Source organism: Falco punctatus, assembly GCF_963210335.1.
Source record: "Falco punctatus genome assembly, chromosome: 2".
Lineage (NCBI taxonomy): Eukaryota > Metazoa > Chordata > Aves > Falconiformes > Falconidae > Falco > Falco punctatus.
In genome coordinates this window covers 3,045,198-3,066,361 of record NC_137581.1, presented here as the reverse complement: position 1 = coordinate 3,066,361, position 21,164 = coordinate 3,045,198, and the positions used below count along the sequence as shown (strand labels likewise).

Below are 21,164 nucleotides of genomic sequence, written 5' to 3'. Positions count from 1 at the left end.
GGGCTGGCTCAAAGCCTCCAAGTGCCTCAGCCTCTCTGCCCAGGAGCGTTTATCTCAGGCCCTTTTCCAGGGTGTGAAGACGCATGCCGGTGTTGTCCCGATGCCTCCATCTTGTTCTCACTTGTGAGGTCAGGGACCACCTGAAGGCCCTGGCGGAGATCTCCAGGGACTTTGTGTTCCATTTTGTGTTGCCTTAGGGCTACAATGTGCTGGGGTTTGGGGGCAACAAGGTCAAGTATGCCAGAGGTCAGGTGAGTTAGTGTCACAGTGTGTTACTGTTATGGACAGAATCTGTGTTTGTTGGCCCTGCGTTCCTGGGGTTATGGCATTTTTATCTTATCTTGTGATCTGTGTGGTGGGTTTTTTTGTGGAGAGTGCCTTTTTCAGCTTTTTTTTCCTTTGTAAAGTATGGATGGGTGCCTTTGGTTTGTGTACGAAGTTTCTTCTGGTTGTTTTTCTGCTGTGCTGGTGGATGGTGGTGTTTTTTCTGTCTTGAAACCATCGTTACTGATCTAATATATCTCGTGCGGGTCAGGCAGTGTCACTTCTGGCATGGTCTGACTCATTTCTGGTGAGCTGGCGGGTAGGTATGGAGGACTTGTGGTCCCTCCATGGAGAATGACTGCTAGAGGACTAACAGGCAGATCTGTGGAGGGGTGAGAGGACCGCTGGCCCATGAGTAGTGACTGCCAGAGGACTAAGTGTACTTGAACTAATGTGGCCTTCCAAATTCATGGTTATTTGTCCTGCCTTGTGGAAGAGCCATGGGAAGTCACCAGCCACACGGAAGGACAAGGGAGTTCCCAAGGCTACGTGGCTTCTTGGGTTTTGCTTTTGAGTAAGAAAGTCTTATCTCTACATGAGTGCAACTGTGGACAGTCAATTTTGCTAACTTTAGAAAGCAGGGAGTAGCACTTTTGTGCTGTGCCTCACATGGCTGCCAGGGCAGGGTGAGAAGCAGCAAGAGAATTCCTTCCTGGCACCTTCTCCAGGGGGACAGTGCTGCTCTTTGCCGAGGTGAGCTCTGGTTCTGCATGAGTGCAAAATGCTTGGGTCAAATTTCTTACCACAGACAGCGGGGAGCAGAACTTTAGTGCTGACTCACGTGGCTGCGAGGGCAGGGTGAGAAGCAGCAAGAGAATTCCTTCCTGGCACCTCCTCCAGGGGAGCAGCGCTGCACTTTGCCGAGGTGAGCTCTGGTTCTGTATGAATGCAAAATGCTTGGGTGAAATTTCTTACCACTGAAAGCGGGGAGCAGAACTTTTGTGCTGTGCCTCACATGGCTGCCAGGGCAGGGTGAGAAGCAGCAAGAGAATTCCTTCCTGGCACCTTCTCCAGGGGAGCACTGCTGCACTTTCCCAAGATATATTTTTTCTTTTGGCTCTGCAGGAGTGCAGAAACTTTGGTTCCATTTTCTCACCACAGAAAGCAGGGAGCAGAACTTTTGTGCTGTGCCTCACATGGCTGCCAGGGCAGGGTACAGAACAGCAAGAGAATTTTTTCCTGGTACCTTCTTTATGGGAGCAGCGCTGCGCTCTAAGGTGATTTTTTTTTGTTTCTGTGCATGATTGCCAATGAAAAGGGGTCAGTTTTCTCACCACAGAAAGCAGGGAGCAGCACTTTTGTGCTGTGCCTCACATGGCTGCCAGGGCAGGGTGAGAAGCAGCAAGAGAATTCCTTCCTGGCACTTTCTCCAGGGGAGCACTGCTGCACTTTCCGAAGATATATTTTTTCTTTTGGCTCTGCAGGAGTGCAGAAACTTTGGTTCCATTTTCTCACCACAGAAAGCAGGGAGCAGCACTTTTCTGCTGTGCCTCACATGGCTGCCAGGACAGGGTACAGAACAGCAAGAGAATTCCTGCCTGGAACCTTCTCCAGGGGGGAACAGTGCTGCACTTATGTCAAGGTCAGCTCTGGTTCTGCATGAGTGCAAAATTTTGGGGTCAGTTTTCTCACCACAGAAAGCAGGGAGCAGAACTTTTGTGCTGTGCCTCACATGGCTGCCAGGGCAGGGTGAGAAGCAGCAAGAGAATTCCTGCCTGGCACCTTCTCCAGGGGGACAGTGCAGCACTTTGCCAAGGTGACTCTTTGGGGCTCTGCATGATTGCCAATGTATAGGCGTCCAATTTCTCACCACAGAGAGAAGGGTGCCGAACTTTTCTGCTGTGCCTGATGTGGCTGCAAGGACATGGTGAGAAGGTTCCAGGTAGGAATTCTCTTGCTGTTTCCCACCGTGCCCTGGCAGCCATGAGAGGAACAGCACAAAAGTTCTGCTCCGTGCATTCTGTTCTGAGAAATTTGACCTCTCGTACTTGGAATCATTCACAGAACAAAAAAATCACCTTGGGAAAGCGCAGCGCTGCTCCCCTGGAGAAGATGCTAGGAAGGAATTCTTTTGCTGCTTCTCACCGTGCTCTGGCAGCCATGTGAGGTACAGCACAAAATTTCTGCTCCCTGCTTTCTGTGGTGAGAAAACAGACCCCTCACATTTGAAATCATGCAGAGCCAAAAAAACTCACCTTGGCAAAGTGCAGCACGGCTCCCCTGGAGAAGGTGCCAGGCAGGAATTCTCTTGCTGCTTCTCACCCTGCCCTGGCAGCCATGTGAGGCACAGCACAAAAGCACAGCAGTCCGTAGTAGTAGGTACTGGAGTAAAGGGAGCGTGGGGGAGGAGGCTGGAGCTTGGCACCCTGCTCTGGCACATCTGGGTTTCCTGAGACACGTCAGGAATTGTACCCCAGCCCTGGGTATATTTCCTCATTGCTTTTCTGAGGTGATGGTAGCTGTTGTGTCCTGGCGCAGCTGGTTCCCCTGCCCAGGTTTGGGGCGTTCATGCTCTGAACCCACAGTCGAGGTGCCCGAGCCGTCTGTGCCCTGAGCCTGGAGCAGAGGGGCAGTTGCAGTCTGTCCTTAATTTCTAGGGGGGGGGGGGGGTAAAGGGCTCTCTGAGGTGGGGAAGATGGAGCTCCCCGTGCAGCAGCCAGGGGTGGTGGCTGGAGGTGGGCTGTGTTGCGGTTGCTGTTTTGTCCTGCCCCTGCAGGAGAATGTGGCTGCTTTCTTAGTTCTGCTGCTTTCCTCCTGATGCAGGAGGCTGGTCCCTGCAGGCTCCAGGGAAGCGGGGCTCTGGAAGTGCCTAACTCTGGGGCTAGAGGGTAGGGGAAACTGCTGGACTATTATGGGGGCATGCAGACTGGAAGCCCTCTGGAAATAACTGGTGTGGGCATGATGAGCAGGATTAGTTTCAAGTGAAGTGAAATTATAGTTAGAAAGTTGAAACAAATAATCCAGTTGCTCTCAAGACCCAGTAATAAAGCACTGATACCCAGATTAGTGTTGTATCATCCCCATTAGATTTCTCTCTTAACGAATAGTTATTTCTAGCTTTCAATCCGAGCTCCAGCTGCAGCATGCCCTTGTGTCTGTAGGACCGTGCTGTTCTCTCATGTTCCTGGCAAGGACAAAAGGAAATGGCAACCCTGTTGTTCCCTGAAACTATGAAGGGCCTGGTACCGTGAACATGCGCAATGCTGTGGTGTTTCGGGAGTAATGAGCTGAAAGTATTGCCTTGTTTGCAGGATGTGGGTCAAACCTGAGGGGAAGGGAATGGTGGTCTTTGCACAGAATGGTGTCTAGCCGTGTACAGCAAGTCCACGTGAAGAAAAGTGATGCGGAACAGGAGGAAGCAGGAGGGGGTAGGATCTGTGATTTTTTACTTATCGTCAGGATGTAAAATAATTTTAGGGTAGAGCTGGGTTTGAGGCCACTGGTCTTTCAAGTCCCAGAAAAAAAGAGGTGGGGACATCCATCTGTTCCTTGGTCCAGTTAGCCAGAAAGGGAGGGGAAATGATTTCTCGTCCAAAGTAGTGCTTAGTAAATGCTGTACATACTCACCTTTGACTTTTGTCGGTGCTTGAGACCCACTTTCTGGGGGTGTTTTCTTTCCCTTTCTTGCACACCCACTTTTTGAGAGACAGATGGGGAGGTTGTCAGCAGGCTGGTGATAGAAGAAGGATGGCCCAGGGACCTGTTAAGCCATGCTGCCTGCAGGATAAGGATGCTTGAGAGGAACTGCCATTAGGATAGCCTGAAGTGGCCAAGCTGTCACATCTGTTGTATTTATATTTGAGCTAATTGCTCATGCGACTTTAATGGTTTCATGCTTTTATTTCTGCTGCTACAGCTTTTAATGCCTGTAGGGAGCCTAGAGTTTGGGTGTTAGTAAGTGAAAAATAAGGCCCTCATTCTCCATGGAGAAAGGCTCTTGGGCATGGTAATTTCATGCCTGGAAGGAGTCATATTTGATGGATAATTTTTGTAACCTAACCAAATTAGCTTTGAGAAACCATAGTTGTTAATCAGAGTATTGAACTCTATGGTCCCTTAGTTAAAAACATCACCAACCTCCTTGCACAAAGGATGGGCGTTTGGTTTGCAAAGTAGGAGAGCGGTCTGATTTTGATGCTTGGGGCAGCAGCGATCCCTGGGTTTAAGGTTGTTCATAATACTCTGAGCACTTAGTAGGGTCAGGCACAAAGTCACATGGGGTCAGCTGTTTTTGCAAAATGAAGCAGTGAAGTGACATTTATCCTTTGTTCCCACCAAAAAACTTTTAAAGAGTAATAAAGGACAGTTTGGGTATTAATAGAGATTTGGATAATAATTCCAGCAAATAGTTGCAAAATGCATGGAAGAGGGGGAGAAGATGAGAAGTGCCAGCAGTCTTTGATGTGTGTTTGTGGCTTGTGGGACTGCGCCCACAGCAAAGGGCTGTTTTGGAGTGTTTGTTCTGCGCTTTTACTTCTATCAGTCTTAACTCTGCCACTGAAATATGGTCTAATTATGAAACAGGGTGGGGATGCCGGCTGCTCTCCAGTTATGAAGGATGCCACAGCCCGGAGACACAGCTGTCTCCTTTGGGTCTGCCATGGAAGGGGATGCTGGATTTTCCAAGTCCCGTTGCTGTTCCTTGCAGGTCAACTGAGGCATGGCCACCGGAAAGCCCCGCTGGTTCACGGGGTCCTCCAGGATGGCCAGTAGATTCCCGAGCCAAGTGGTAGTGCCTCGTAATCCGAAGCTAGCCAGAGGGACAGAGAAGCCCGCAACTGTAAGTACCTGCTGCGGCCAGGTAGGAGCTGTGTAAGGCTGGAAACTGCCCCCGCGTCCGTCCTCTACCTGCCCCTCCTGTTGTCTGGCAGCACTGTGAAGCTGGACACCGCCTCCCCGTCTCTCTGCTGCCATGCTTCTGTCGGAGGTGGTGACCATGGTGCAGTAGGGGATGGACTGTGTGCTGCTTCAGGGGAAGTCCAGAGTTGTGTCTGGATGTGCCACTGGAGCCAGTTTAAATGAACGTACCGGGCATTGCACCGGAATAGCTGAAGCATGAGCGTGTGTTTCTTTCCGCCCGCTTTGTGTGGGCAGTAACGTTTTGTCACGTCGGGATGCTTGCCAGCGCTGCTCTGACCATACCTGCCCTCCAGGCAGCTGGGCATGTGGTGGGCTGCTCAAACTCTGCCTGAAGGTTTCGAGAGGTATGGCTGGTCCCAGATGGAACAGGTTCCAAAACAGTTGTTCTGTCCCGTATCCCGTGTGGAGCACAGATCCAGCGCTGCAGACAGCAGCGGAGTCAGGGCAATTCCTCCTCCCCATCCTCAGGCGGCCCTTTTGCTGACCAGAGCTCACCTGGCTGAAGATGACCTGGTGCTGAAGCTCTGTCGAGGAGATACCTTTGCATACTGCTGTCGAGGAGTCTCGGAGGCCCAAACAGAGAAAACAAGTGCTAATTAAAAAGAGATAACTAAAACTTGGAGCCATTCCTCTCCACCTCAGTCTTGGCACAACACTGATTTTCTGCTTTCCTGACTCACCCAGCAGTGACATCTGCACATGTGTGGTGGTTGTGAGCGTTGTGCAAGGGTGGAGTTAAGGGATTTCTGATAACTCCTCCCAGAAAAGATAACCTTTTTCAAAGGTCACTGGCTCACTCCAGCCAAACTGGAAAGGAAACAAATGCCCGAAGAGCAAAATCCCCCAACATGTCACATCAAATCACGAAGGAGAAGCTAACGGGACAAAGCTACTTGTTTGGAGCATGTGTATTGCGCTCTCTATCATTAATTTACTAATGGTAAATATTTCAACAGGTAATTATGGGACTTCCAGGACTATCCTAGCGGCTATGATCACAAATTATTCATCGGTGGCTCTTGAAGGAGAAAAGCCTTTCTGAATAAAGGCAGTTCTGTAGCTCTTGCTGGTGTTTTGCATTTCAGCTGACTCCCTCTGCCCTCCTGAAGGAGACGTCTCTTACCACCAGGCAGAGGCTGGCCAGCACTCGGGAGATGCGGCGACCCCAGATTATCCAGTTTCTAGACATGAGCGAAGCGTCCCATCATAAGGTAGCCTTTTCTTGCCCTTTTCCTTGCTGTTTGATGTGACATTTGAAGAGAGCGCGTGCTTGTGACAGGCTTGCCTCCAGCTTATCTAAATGCCTTGGTGACTAAGTCCTGTTGTTGTTTCAAACTGCTGCCGGTGTGGAGTTCCTTCTGCTGGGGGAAAGGTAAAACATTTTTCCCCAGTGAGATGTCAAAGTCCTGACCTGCGCTAAGCCCATATAAACAACCTCTGTTGAAGCTGGTGGCTTTTGCTGGAGATGAGCTACTGTGGCTAAAGCATGATACTGGGGGAAGGCTGGGGCAGGCCACAAGGATGCAAGCTTGCAATTTCCCACCTTCCTGCTGAAATAGCCAGCCCTTGGTTGGGTGTAGTCTCTGTCAAACGCTTGGGGTCATAGGATGCCCTCAGTGGTGGCTGCGTTGGCCTTTGAGGGCTGAGGGCCTACGGTAACTACTCAAGGTGTAGCTAAAGCAATTGCATGAATGCTTTGGGTTGGAACATCGAGTGGGACCCGTACAGGGTGTTAGATTTTTCAGGCTGCCAGGTACACAGGGGAATGGCCCTGGGCAGAGGGGAGTGGGTGTGCTTTATCTGGATCAATGTTTATTTACACGTGTGTTTAAAGCTGCTTTTCTTACAGATCGGCTTAGTATAACACACGTTCCAAAGGGGTAGATGACTGAGGTAGGCTGTTGAGTGGAAAACTGCCAGCGAGAGACCTGTAACAAATTGGTTAAGGATTGCCCTAGACAGCGCGTGAGGTTGGGAACGCCTCGGACGAGCGCACACAGAACCGGCCGTGTGCTGTGGCCGCTGGCTTCAGCACGACCCTGACTGCTGTGGAGAAGCAGGAGACGTGTCTGTGTCTTGTGAGTGTGAAGAGTTCAGCTGGAAGGGGGGAGGCAGAGCAGGGAGGAGTTTTCTCAAAGTAACGCCTCGGCGCTGTAAGCATTTGCTGTTTCTGTATGTTTTCAGACCTGCTTCTGTAGTGGTATTAAATAAAATGGCAATAATAGAATATAATGAAGCATCCATTTAAAGCTCGTGGGAAAAGGAGATGCCAAGTCCAGCCTTACTCAAATTGCCCAGTGATGCTGGGAAAGTACCTGGAACTTACCACCTCATCTGTCGCTTTCTTAACGGCGGTGTTCCTTTCTGGCCTGTCTTCTCTTCTTCCTGGTTTCTGGGCTGTGTGTCAAAAAAGCGATTTGAGGGTGTGTTGGGCTCGGTCTCTGTGTCTCAAAGTAAAGATGATCCCCAAATTGTTTCCCATGGGGTCTCCTGTAAATTCTTGGCTTTCCCTTGCTCCACGAGTGCTTACAGCTCTTGCAGTGAGTGCTCTGGAGCTGTGTGACCGTGTTAGCCCAGGGCTCTGCCGGAGGTAAGTGCTGCCTTGCCTGTTGGAGAAGGAGACCTGGAGAAACGCCTGCCAAAAGAGCTGCTCGCTTGAGCCTGCTCGGTGTGGCCCAGAAACTTTTGGTCTGCTCAGAACACAGGTGGGTGAGCTGCTGTTCCCCTAGCGTGAGCTGGGCAGGCGTACTCACCAAGGGACTGTCCTTCGCTGGAGGCCGGTGCTGTATTCTCTCACCGATGAGTCTTTCTCCCCGCGGCTGAAACTCTCTGCTCTCTTTTGCATCTCCAGTTCTCGGCAGTTGCCCCGGAACAGAGCTTGTTCCAGCCTTTCCCATCAGAGGTGGTATTTCAGAGCTACGTCCCCGATGAGGTCTATGAAGTGCCACTGATTCTGAGGAACGTGGACAAGGTAAGTGCTGGGATGTGGAAGTTTAACCCTGTGCTGGAACTGGAGAGCAGTGTCATCCGTGCGGTGCACAGCGTAGCCAGTGGCCTGCTGCAGCACAGCGCATCCAGAATAAAACGTCTCACCGCCTTTATTTTGCAAGACGGTGGAAATCTTCCCATGCTGAGGTTTCTCCCCCTGGTTTTGGCTGTGTGTTGGTAGTACCTCGCTGGAAGGAGCTTTTCTAGTCAGCACCTTTCCCCGTGGAAGCCCTGCACGGCTGGGAATGTTGGGGGCTGTACAGTTCTTCCCTGCCCTCGTGCTTTCCTTCGAGTGTGCACCGCGTCCTGGTGGCTCCGTGGTTAATCTCGGTTTCCACAGGGCACCTCTGCCTCTGGGTGAGCTGCACAGAGAGCTGAACGGGCTGTCAGAGCTCGGGGTGGGGTCTTCTCCACTTTATGCTGGAGTAAGTTATAATTAGCGGTAACAGCGCTTCAGGAAAGGTGTTTTGAAACAGCAGTGGAAGCAGGCTGATTTAGCATCAGCAGCGGGAGGCCTTTAGGTGCCCCTTCAGGCTCCTGCTAAGCTTAGTTGGGTTCTGCTCAGGTTTTCCTGAGACAACGTGATGCTCTGCTTCCCCTTTGGAGAGCCACAGCATGTTCGGAGTAAAGTGCCCTCAAAGGTCTCCACCTTTACTTGAAAAAAAACGATCATTTTGAGACTTCCCAAGAAAGCTGAGAATGGAAAAGTCGAAAAATGTCAGCGGTTTTGTTCCACTGTCAAGAGGGAAATTGGGACCTTTTGAACTTCAGCTGGGGAAACGTTTGCTGGAATGAGGCATGTGCCAAGGGCAAGCTGGTGGGAAAAGGCAGGAGGGAGGAAAGGAGCTGAGCTCGGTGTTCTCTCCCTGTGCGCGTTCCTACGCGCAAGGGTTTCTCTTGATACGCAGCAGTAAGTGCACGGGCAGTAGAGACAGGTGAGAAGGAGGGGTGTAATTAAGGATACTCTTCTGTAATGGAGAGGAAGAGGTATGCGTGAGGGCAGGGTGGGATGGGAAGATGGAAGTGTGCACAAGAGACGGTGAATTCGCCTCCTTTCCAAATTTCCCTGTTGGGGAGGACAAACAGGTGGACAACAAAAAAAAGCTGTCGAGGCATATTGCAGGTGGAAGAACAGCAAGAGAAGTCCAAGTATCTCCTGAGATAACAGGTTGTGACAGGGATGTGGGTGAAAATGGAAGACCCTTTGGCAAGGAAGGATGCAGGTGTGCTCCCTCAGTTATTCCGGGAGAGTACTGCACCATTCCTGGTCTGGCATTTAACTTGGGAACATTGCTAAGATGCAGCATGGGCGCCTGCACCCGGGGGATGCCACTGGTGTGATCTGCGCTGAGTTTTGGGCAGTCTTTGCTGTAGATATCCTCGTCCCTGATTAAAATGTGCCTCGGTTTCTCTCTTCCTACTCTCTGCTTCATTCCCACTGAGTCTTTGGCTTCACCTGCTCCATTATCCATGCAGCACTTAAAAATGTTTATCTTTGCCAAGTACCAGCCAACAGGCAAACAGTTAATTTGCTCTATTCGTGCTTCCTCAAGTGGAAAAGATCATCTGCATTAACATTTCTGCCATTCCCAGTAAAAGATAATAAACTTGTACTGTGTAAAGCTGCACCTTGGGATTTACGTGCCCTGTGAAGGGGGAGGCAATGTGTGAACTGTGGCTTTTTTCCCAAAACAATGTAGTTTTGAAGCTAGTAAGAGCTCAACCATTGGAGAGCATGGGTGTAAAAGTAAGATAAGCTCCAGGAAAATCTTTGGTATGTTTTAAATACAGAAAGACGGACAGGATAATCCTGCGAGGGTGTTATACTCTAAATTGGTTGGCTTTTGGCGATGTCCTGGAGAAAAGCAACGTTGTGCTCTGTCTCAAGTTTTTCGTGCCAGTTTCCCCCATTCCTCTGAATCATACTGAGTTACACTGCATGGTAGCCTGAAGTTGTCTGCCCCATAAAAATCCAGCTGACAGCAAAATATATTCCGCATAGAGGCTCTGTAATCATGCAACTACAGAAGTGCTGTACTATATACTTCCTGCTCTTACCCGTGTTGTAAAATTGCTTTTCTATCTTCAGACTGTTCCTCAGCACCCTCAGATGTTCTGGGTGGCTTTTGCTGAAGGTCTGAGCCACACGTGTTCCTCTTCCAAGGGACATGGTGACCAAAATGCTTGTCTGCACTGTGAAGTTGGCTCCTGGAACTCGCTGCCCCCGGACATTGCTGGGTTCCAAGGGCGTTTGGAGAGTTCAGGACTGCCTTGGCCGCGGGTTACCAGGCTCGGGTGGGTGGTGCAGAATGAGCCTCCATTTTTTCCAAGCCTCATGTGGGGTTGTTGTTGATCCGTGAAGCTGCCCACCAGTCCAAATCACCTGCTTCAGACTTTGAGATTTGGCGCTCAGGGGTTGCTGTCTATGTGCTAGGAAAATGCGTGTGTGCCGTCTGTGTGCTGGTGGTGCCCCAGAGGGCAGAACCGTGCAGCAGGGTGCCTGCAGGGACTGCTGGGGGTGGGCAGGGGTCCCCGGGGATCTGGCTTGCCTGCGCTGGCAGCTGCCTGGCTACAGTCACAGGCAGCAGGAGCCTCCGGAGAGCAGAGGTTGGCTTTTAATAATGAAACCACCACCAGCCAGTGCCAGTCATGTATCTCGGGGCAGAAAATGCCTTTGAAGCCCCTAGTTGATAGGCACAGCCTGGGGGGTCGCCTGGCTTTCCATCACTGTGCCAGGTTGCTGGCTCTCATCCTCTGCATCAGCCTTTCCTTGTAGCATATTGTGCTTCTCCCTTGCTTCTTTCCAGCTCCCTTTGGATTTTCCCAGCCATCTCTCTGTTTCTGGGGTTGTCTCTTTGTCTTCCTGTGTCTCCTCCTTTTGCTCTTCATTTGCTGCTTTTATTCCCAGTAAGGCCACAGTATCTGTGGTCCCCTCTTGCTGGTCTGCCTACATGGCTGTAGCACCGCAGCTAGACTGCCCCGCTCAAACCCAGCACGTTAAAGTGGATTTCTTCCTTCCCCCAGGATTAACACGTACTGTTTGGCCTTCAGATAATACAGTCCCCTTCTAGGGGCATGTCTGCCTGGATGCGTACGGGCAGAAGCCAGCAGATTCTCTGGGCTTATTGAATACACGGGTGACTTGATTCAGATATTATACCTCCGTGCTGCTGGTGTCTTCCCTGCTTGGCCCTTCCTTCATCGCCCTGCTGCCTCTGGCCTCGAGCTGTTTTGCCCAGGCAGAAGGGATTAATGTTCACTCTTATGTGTTACGTGCATGTACCTCCAGAGCTAAAAGTGCTTTGCGAAGGTGGTGTCACCAGGTCTCTTCTCCTCCTGTTTCCACAAGCTGCAAGATCGTACTTCCCTCTCTTTTCTGCAGGTTCCTGGGCTGGTGAAGGTCATCTTGGAGAGCTCACCTTATTTCAAGCTGATCAGCCACCGTGCTGTGTGCCGCAAGGTACTGCCTGGCATGCTTGCGACTTTCCGCATCGTTTTCTCCCCTGATGAGAACAAGGTGAGACTGGAGGTCCCGAGAGATGTGTGCCTTCAGTGGGAGGTGAACCTGCGGGGCTGGGTTCAGAACAGGACATCTGCTGTGGGTTTTGAGGCACTGTCCTGGTTTCAGTGGCATTGCACTGGATCTACAGCTGGGGGAAACTTTTCCTGTGGTGAAGATGATGCTGTCATAGGCTGGAGGCTCTTCTATGCTTCAGACTGTGATTATCCTTCGGTGCTGGAACGTTTAATGCCATGTCTGTTGGCTTCAGGGATAAGAGTGCACTGTGTGGTGTGGTGGCCTCTCATGGTGTTGGTTTCTAGTATCTGACCATTGCTGCATAATTAGGGGTTTGCTCTGATAATTATAAATACAAAAGCCTGTTTGCATAAATACAAACCTGTTGTTTGGAGGACCCAAAGCTGAGCCTGATCAGAGTGAGGACCACCACCTTTGAAAACTGGAGTTGCTTCTTGAATGCGTATCGTGTTGGCCGCAGTAGTGAGACGGCGGAACGCTCTGTCTGAAGCCGGCACTTCTCTTGCACACCGGTTATAGCCCATGCCGTGCTGCGAGGTTTGCTCTAGGCTGTGGTCAGGCAGCCTGCAGCTGGTCACATCCTGGCTGGCAGCACCATGCGATGCCACCGCAGCAGGGACTGATGAGCTGTGCGTTCCCTCCCTGTGCTTTCCTGGGCGTTTTCAGGGGAAGGTGCACGTGGGACAGTAGGGAAACGGCAGGGAGGGGTGCTGATAAGGTGTTTAGCCATCGCACCTCTCTACTCGATGTTAGGGGCTTAATTATGATGGAAAATGCTAGGGGAATGGCTAGATCCAGAGAGCTTTCCCCTTTCCCATCTGGCAACCAGTTCCCTGCCTCAGCCTGGGCTGGAGCGAAGGCGATGCTTTTTCATACCCTCTGTGTTCCAGCCTTGCCGCTGTGCTGCCCCTGAGGATACTTGCCCACCTGTGCTCCAGCTGTGATTCTAGGGGAGAAGATGCGCTGTGCTCGTGGCAGGGAGCCAGCCTGGCACAGACACGCTGAGCTCCAGATGTCTTTAACCAGCAGGAGGCTGGTGTGCTGCAGAGGCATCTGGAGCGCACACAGGAATGAAGGGGCAGGTAGAATCTGCAGGCAGAGTGTTAGCCTGGAGCCTTTGGGCAGTCACGCTGGTGTGGCTGTGCCTGCGTGCATGGGGCTGTGGTTGCTGTGCCAGCTGGCACCTATTCCCTGCCCCGTGTGCCATGCTTTTGCTCGGAGGTTGGAGCATCGGTGCTGTGGCCCTGGCAAGTCTGGCACTGTGCCGTGATGTGAAGGGGCGACGGTGTTACCTGGAGGCTTGTTAACGCCAAAGGGTTTAGTACCTGGCATGGAAGGGAGGAAGCCCTGCAGGGGAACACAGACAGGCAGGCTGACTCTTTGCACCAGCACTCTGCTGCCTCTTGGCACAGTTCTTTGCGTGACTTTGTGGGTGATGCAAGGTGAGGGGGTTGCTCTGAGCCAGCTGGTGTTTCTGCACCAGGCCAGAGGTGCAGGCTCTCTTTGGGCACAGCTATTCTCTCATCTTCCGTTTGCTGTTTACACTTAGTTTAACACCCTGTCCTATCCTCAAACAGCATGGCTGTGGCAAACTAGAGAGGAAATGCCCTGTGGTGCCTGGCTCCCCATGCTTGTGAAATGATCGGTTGCTTTGGGGAGGGACTGAGAAATTGTTTTACGTCATTCGTATGGAAGGTTAAAATGATGTTGGCCTAGGGCAGTTCTCCATACTGCCCAAGTGACATAAGAGCTTAATCTCACCGAGATGGGCTTTGCAGGGGACACTGCTTCCTTTAAAATGTGATTTATTAGTATTCATGAGCATTCATTTTGGGGATGGAAGTAAATCGGTTCCCGTGAAGGGCAAAGAGCTGCTCTTCAACTACAGAGAAGCAGCAGAGCAACACATGAACATCACCCCAAATAGAAGTAGGGTGAGATAACTCCCAGGAGCACTCACGTCCAGTACTTTGTCCCTCGTCTTGCCCTTGAACTGGTGAGTGTGTGGCATTAGGGAGCTGTGCCAGCGAGGTCCTCTGCACAGCTTGAGCGACACCCTGGCGGTTTCTGCCGACCTGGGTTTTGTGCTCCTTGCAGGGCACTGGCAGAGGGATGTGGGCTGCTTGGTGAGGAGCACATGAGGACTCTACAGCAGAACCAGAACGTTGTACAAATCGGACTTTTTGTCTCATACTTGATGGAGTGTGAGTCAGCAAAGTGCCGGAGTGCTGTCGCTCAGCTAGAAATGCATCAGTAGCATGGTCAGGATGTGCAGAGCACCTTGCAAAGCCCTTAGCCAAGAGGCAGGCTTTGGGAGATGGTTCTGTAAAGCCACCTGTGTTGGGCTTGCAGTTGCTTGCCTGCAGAGTATCTGTGTGTTAGTTGTGGAAGGCTCAGGAGTGCTACCTTTGAATAACCCCTACGTCTCTGATACTGCATGATCCACAGGGACTGTGGGTAACCCAGTGAAGTGGGGTCCGGGCCTTCCTGATGAGGAGCTGGTTTGTGTCATTCTCTTGCTTTGAATCTGTTCTTCCCTGGAGTAAGTCTGACTTCAGTGAAGTCAGTCCTGATTGAAAGGAGTAAAATTGTGCCTCAGCCCTAAGTAATAGGGCCATGTGAGTTGTTAGTGGCTGAAATGCCACGTAGCCCTTTCTTGGAAAATGAGCAGTTTCCTACTGTCTCGCAGTCATTTGGGAATGTGCCACGTGCTCGGACTGTCAGAAAAGGAATAGCTGGTGTGCCTTTTGGTTTATTGGCACTTGTGTTATAAATGAACTGCTAATTTTTCTGCTGGGCAACATTTCCAGTTTGTTACTCTTGCTGCTTCTGATTTGCACGTTTCTGTTTTATGGCTCCAGTTGTACAGCGTGGGTGTTCTCGTGCCAGCCCCTGTTCCCGTGCGTTCTTGCGTTATGGTCTGACGGCCTCTGCTGAATTGGAAACCATTGTGGCACTGACTGGCCGATAAACAACAGACAGAAATACTTCCATTTGTGCGTCCTTCAGGCTTATTAATAGTTTATTGTAAAGGAAGAAGGAAGTAAGAAGCACATAAAAACATAGCACAGCTTAGTCTGTGTTGTCCTCTTGCTCTTTCCACTGTAGCAGTGCACTGTTCTCAGGCAATGCAAGTTCAGTCTGTGAGGTTTGTGAAATTCATTGCTGATGCCCAGTGGACACTGAATTAATGCACATTGATTACTCTGAAATATGACAGGACAGTGAGTTATTGCGTTACTGAAATGAAGTCCTTTAAAATTCAGCCCAGCCCTGTTAGATGTTTTGTTGTGCACAGAAGCTATTCCAAGAATACTTTTAAGATGACTCTTGTGAGGAGGAAAGGGGCAGAAGACCAAGGCAAATGGCGCGGCGCCACATGAACCTGAAGCCAAGTGACTCATTTCAAAGACTCCTGCGAACCGGCGGCTGAGGGGGGCAGGCGCAGGGGCACCCCCTCTGCTGCGAACGGATCTTCATCCTCTGGTCTCTCCTCTGTTGTCACGGCCCTTATTTTCCAGCCTTTCTGATACCAGGGTTTCAGCAGGAGCTTTCCCTGCTTGGCTTGCCGTGTTACCTCATGCTACAAGGATCTTTTCTTTGCAAGTTGGCTGCTGCAAGGACTTCAGTGAAGCATTTGGGATAGGTTATGCAGGGAAACTGACATCTGAGTTTGGGGTTCTGGGCAGTTAGGGTTGATATTGCTGTGACAGTAATTACTGTTAGCCTGAGTTTACAAAGAGCCTGAAACAACACCCAAGAGGAGCAGCTGCTTCAGTCTCAGTGGGTGCCAGTTCAGGTGCCAGTGGTGATACCTGGAAGGCCAGAGCTTGTAATTTACTGCTTGTCACAGGGGAGCACGAGAAGGGGAACCATCGTACAACTGTCTGTATCTTCCTTGAAACTGAGAGAGGAGTTGTATGCAGGATGAAGTCGTATTTTCATGAAAACCTATAGCCTGAAGCTGTGTCTAAACACAGCAAACTTTAACGCATAGATGGGATGCAACCCCTCTGTCATCCAGGCACGTTTATTCAGAAACCTGGTCTTAAACAGTCTGCTAAGGGTTTGCAGTTGCAAAGTAGAACAACATTTTGCACTGGTCTCAACTGTGCCCCTAGGCTGCAAGCAAGTGCGTAGCAGAGTTAGTGCCCTGGTAACACGAGGCAGTGCTGCAGTAGAGACTTTGCAACCTGTGGCCCCCAAGGGAGGGCAATTCAGCTTTCAGAAGCTTAAGGGACCATGGGTTCACAGTGGCACAAACAGCCAGCTTCTGCCTAGCACCCCTCCTGCCTTGGCTTTCCCCCTGTTTGGGCTGATGCTGCATTCAGCTTGGTGCAAGGTCCCATTTTGGTGGGGGTGGTAGAGCGTGGCTGAAGGGTCAGCCCGCTCTGAAGTGCTGAGTCAAGCCTTGCACGGGATGCCATGTCCCACGGTGTCCCTGGAGAGGGGGCTTGTAGCATAATGTGCATCTGCATGAATGGCGAGAGGCATCTTTCTCTCTCAAGGTTGTGGTTGTCTCTGTGAAACCAAATCCTTGCTGCTTTAGCCTTGCCCTCAGGTCCCTGGAGAAATCCCTTGTGCATTGCTGTGCAGGTGGTCCCAGCGCCCCTCAGCAGCAACGGAGCTGGGAAGGCTGCCTGTGCTTGCTTTTGGGGGGGATTTATTTCTTGGGCTCTTAATTGCATTGCTGTTGATCCGTTTGCTCCTTAGCAATGACAACGCCTTGACAATTAGTTCCTTTTACTTCCTTCAAGTAGCTCCAGTTGTTGAAGTTCCTTTTTTCTTTATCCTCCTGCTGATCTGAACTTGCATCCTCCTCTGCCTACCTGGCACCTGAAAGAGGGAGCTAAGTAAATATGGCATGCCAAGACTTAATAAGGCAGGTAGCTTTCAACTGGCTTTGCAATGCCTCTGTTACAGTAGTGTGGCCAAAAGAACAACAACAACAAAAGCAAATAACATTCTTCATTTGCTAATGAGTTTCTGAGGATCGAAACAGTGCAGGACGTGAAGTACCCAGATAATAGGTGCTTTAAATTCATATGGGCTGCCCATAGCTTTTATTTTAGAAGGCTTAGGCTGCAAGATTGAGTACAAAATTGCCAATTCAGAACGACTTGCTGAAGATGAAACGCTTTCCTGAAATGCGGTATTAAATCATGCAGGTTGCTTGCTGCAGTTCCCTTCCTAGTATTTTACCTTCCAAATAGGAAAAGCAAAAACCCTTCTGCAGTTTCTAGGGTGAATATTTGAGATGTCTAGAAAAAGAGATTATTCCTTTTTTTCTTGGATGGGGCAGCATCTGTATTGACAAGCTTAAACCCCAGCTGAGCAGGTGGTAGGCGAGGTGCTGGGTGGCAGGTGAGGCGCTGGCTGTCAGCGCTTGCGTTAGAGCAATAGGTACGTGTCTGTGCCTGGGCTGGCTGCCTTAGGGCCCTTCCAGGAGGGGATGGGGACGGGAGCAGGAAATCCCAGCTGTGGGGGCGTCTGGATCGGTTCTGCTGAAGGGAGTTTGCTGCTGTATGCAATTCCTAAATCATTAAAATCCTAAAGCGCTTGCTGCTTCAACAATGATAAAAATATCAAATTAATTAAAAGCACTGAGGAAAAAATCAGGGCAGCCAGTGAGTGACGAGAAGCAGAGTTTTTATCAGCTCATCAATAAGGGCGCTGCTGGGCGTGATGGCTCCTGGCCCTATGGCAGCAGATTTACCACTGATTTCAGTGGGGGCAAGGTGATAGTTCCAGCGCAGCGATGCCACGCCATACATCTGGAGACTGCTCTGCTCATCTCTACAGTAACATGATTTTGGTAATTTGATTTGCCTTCCTGCTGCTAAACGCCAGACAGCCGGGGCGCGGGGGGGATTGCCTGGCTCTGTTCTGCAGAAGGCAGTGGCTGGGACTGCACAGCTGGCTTTGCTCTGGCGGGGTGTCTGAGTGTCCCCCGTGTGCAGCTCCCGATGCCGCCTGCCTGGGGTGGGTGTGCTAACCAGGCACCCCGTCACTTACTCCTCTAGAACAGACCTTACAGAGGGGTGTGATTAAGGCATCAGCCAGAGCTGTCTCCTGTGTCCCCTGAGGCTGGGGTGAGATGTAAAGGGAAACGGAGTTCAGACACAGGAAGAACTAACACCTTTTAACTCTAGCGCAGAGGTGGCGTAGGCTGCTGAGGGCAGGGGTGGAACTGTTAGCGCTTTTAGGTACTTGTGAAACCTCTCGCAAAAACAGTTTGGGTCTGGAGCTGAGCCAGCTCTGGTGTGGGGAGGTGGATCAGGTGGCTTTTGAAGGGTGCGTGTCCCCAGCCTTGGCCCTGTAACGCTGTGAGAAGGGGCAGGAAATACAGCCGTACCCTACACTGCCCTGACGCTGCCGCAATTACCGTGCCCGGCTTGTGAAGTATTTCACCAAAGACTGACCGTTGACTATGCATGTGGTGAAGTCCTTTTGAAAGTGTACCTGAGCATCCCCTGCCAAGCTTCAACGAGGTCGCCGCGTTGCTGGCACTGGAGTTAGTGCTGTGGCACAGCTGGGTTCTCAGTGGTGCTTCCAATAGTCTGCAGTGGCGATCGAAGCAGGTTGCGTTAGTGCTGTGATCCCTTGCATGAAGAGACTGTTCTGGTGTCTCAGAATCAAAGCATCAGATAATTGTGGTGCTGCCATCTTGCTGCAAAAGCAGGTGAGTCAGTGGGGTTGTTTCTTCTTTGCAAGTTAACGACCCTGTGCAAGTCATGCTACTGGAATGAAAGCTCATGAAGGTAAAAAGTACTGTTGTGTTACTGAATGATACTGCTACAGTCATAGAAAACAGCAGTTTTCCTTCTGCCGTGGGGAAAGTACTAAAAGCATTGTGCTGAGATTGTTTCTTTCCCTGCAGGTTTATTTCCACGAGCTCATCTGCATCACAGAAAGGGAGAAGTTTGTTGTGCCTCTCCGAGCTATAGGTGCCCGAGCTATCCTGGACTTCCCTGACCAGGTGAATTTCTCAGCCTGTCCAGTCAAGTACAGCACCCAGAAAACACTGCTGGTTCGCAACATTGGTAACGGGGCGGCCCGCTACTGCATCAGCACGCAGAGGTAGGGAGCTCATCTCTTTTTGCGCAAAACACTGTTGTGTGATAGTATAGTTGGTAAACAGCGACAAAAAGGAGCCAGAGCATGTGAGCTGCCGTACTGCTGCCGTGGCTGGAAATGGGCAGGGCACGTGGGGTTTGCTGTTGATTATAGTGTTTGAAGCATGGCGCAGCCTCTGCTAAAACTCTGTAAGCTGCAGAGTGGAGTTTTATAGTGCAACGGTGTCTTCAGTGCACAGTCGTGCAAGACTGATTCTGTTAGATTGAACGAGCAAATGTAGGAAGGCAGCTGGACTGCCCTTGGGCTGTATAAGATCCTGCGTGGCAGACGACAGCTCGAGGAGCTCAGCTCCTGAAGACCAAAGGCAGTGTTAAGAAATGGGCAAGCTCTGAGCTGGTGGAAGGGACATTTAAGAATTTATCGTCAGCTTTATCAGCAGTTTGTCTATAGTAGCAAGTGCAATCAGAGATGATAGTTCAAAGCAACTGGTATTGAGACCCTGACAAAAACCCTGTGGGGTCCAGAACCTGGTTTTCCAGTAGGTTTGATCTGGTCCCTGGGATCCACTATTCTTCATTAGAATGAGCTCTTAAGCGGAGATGAGCTGGCAGCGGCTTCAAACCTGCACTTTAGCCCCAAAGCAGAATGCCAATGGGCGCACAGGCAAAAGGTGCAGCAAATACCTGGTGTGTGGGTTGGGAGCCTTTTCTAGAGCTTTGTCTCTCTCAGATCTCCTGGAAAGTGCTCTAGCATGCTGTAGTAGCTAGCAGCAACCTCCTTGATCTTCAGTACCTTCTGAAAGGGTTATGTGGCCCTGTTGGCCAAATATACCCATTCCCTGGGAGGCCACAAGCACGTGGCATTTCGGCAGTCTCCTGGTCAAGCGCCTGATGCGTGCTGTGTCGTGGACAGCCTGTACTGTTCCTCTTGGTCTGAGAAGACAGTCACTGGTTTTCCAGTTTGCTGAACTGGAGAGGGTAATGCGTTCTGGAAACTGCACCTGCAAGGAAACCACTTCAGCTGGCTGGTAGTTAGCTCCGAGTTGCTTGGTCCCAGAGGTTTTGGTGTAGGAGCTGAGGTCCAGAATGCAGCAAAGACCTGCTGTCTGCCTTAGTGCACCTGAGTTGCTTCGGTTTCTTCCCCAGGAAAACAGGGGTCAAGAGAAGGCTCTTTGCTCTTTCTCCTGGGAAATGCGAAGGTCCAAGAGGCTTCTACCAAAGCCTGGCAAGGCTGTTGAAGCAGGCTTCCAGGATGCTATTCAAGCAGGCTGCTTCTTTTCACTGTGGAAATACACAGGCAGGAACTTGTAAATCCCTGTACAGCTTCCCTCTGGGATTTCCAGATCTAGTCGTCACCACCAAAACAAGTACCCAGTCGTGCGTAGCATCTCTTGGCAATGTCCTTGCCAACTGTTCTATTGAGTGATACAGCGTGTGTTGAATCCTGCTTGATACGGATTTTATGCTGAACTTCATCAATTGAATGTTTCAGTCCTGATTTGCAACAAAGGGATGGGAAGCGTTACAAAAGCTTTATTTCAAACTACACAAGAAAGTACAATTCTGAATGACTGGATTGCGTGTGCGCAGAGATCAAAAGCTGGTAAGATTTCCCATGTCAGCCAAAGGCATCAGTCATCTCTTCCATTTCGTTATGAACTTTTGAAAGCCAGTTTGAAATTTCAAGCTGATGATCTTTGAATATAAGCAGCGTTTTATTCTAATTAGGTCACCCCCACTTTCATTCAGATTTCTTTTTAAACACTCTGAGGTTCCTGTCTTTTTGCTCTTTTTTTTTTTTTTTTTCGCTTTAAGTGTTCAGCAAAATGTCAATGAATTCCTCATTGGGAACGTTCTTAAAGGTTGAGTTCCTCTAATGCCTGTCTGTCTGCCATCTGCCTATATATATGCACAGATGTATAGGAAATAATATGAGAAATTTGGGGAACGTGTGAAATGGAATTGGGCTGCTGGAGAAGATAAAATCATAGAATAACTTTGGAAGAGACCTCTGGAGATCATCTGAGCAAACACAGTGCTCAAAGCAAGACCGGTGTCAAAGTTTGATCAGGTGTGCACTCAACACGAAAAGTAAGACCAAGTGATACCAGCCTTCGTCTTTCCTTCTCAAGGCTGTGCAAAGCCATTTATCCCAGCATCTCCCTGTATGTGCTGTGCTCCAGCCCCTAAGCTCCTCTTCTGTAGAAAGGCTTTCGTGCCCACCAGCCTGTACTGCCAGGGATTCTTCCATCCCAAATACAGGTTTTTGCATTTTCCATCCCTCGGCTGCATGCGGTTCTGCTGTGTCCCCTGAATAGCAGCCCAGCAGTCCGATATCTCGACTGTACTCCCCCAAGCTTGTATCCTCCACTCAAAAT

General features: G+C 50.4%; 1 pseudogene across 1 annotated transcript in view; it reads left to right on the top strand.

Annotated features, from left to right (window-relative positions):
• Positions 1 to 237: 237 nt before the first annotated feature.
• Positions 238 to 21,164, top strand: part of LOC308058608 (hydrocephalus-inducing protein homolog) — a 58,062-nt pseudogene continuing 37,135 nt past the window's right edge. Inside the window, exons 1-8 of the transcript in view lie at positions 238 to 251; positions 6,233 to 6,430; positions 7,864 to 7,889; positions 7,989 to 8,349; positions 8,513 to 8,597; positions 11,555 to 11,689; positions 12,377 to 12,396; positions 18,512 to 18,784. The product of the transcript in view is annotated as a hydrocephalus-inducing protein homolog (transcript). The remainder of the gene's footprint in view (positions 252 to 6,232; positions 6,431 to 7,863; positions 7,890 to 7,988; positions 8,350 to 8,512; positions 8,598 to 11,554; positions 11,690 to 12,376; positions 12,397 to 18,511; positions 18,785 to 21,164) is intronic.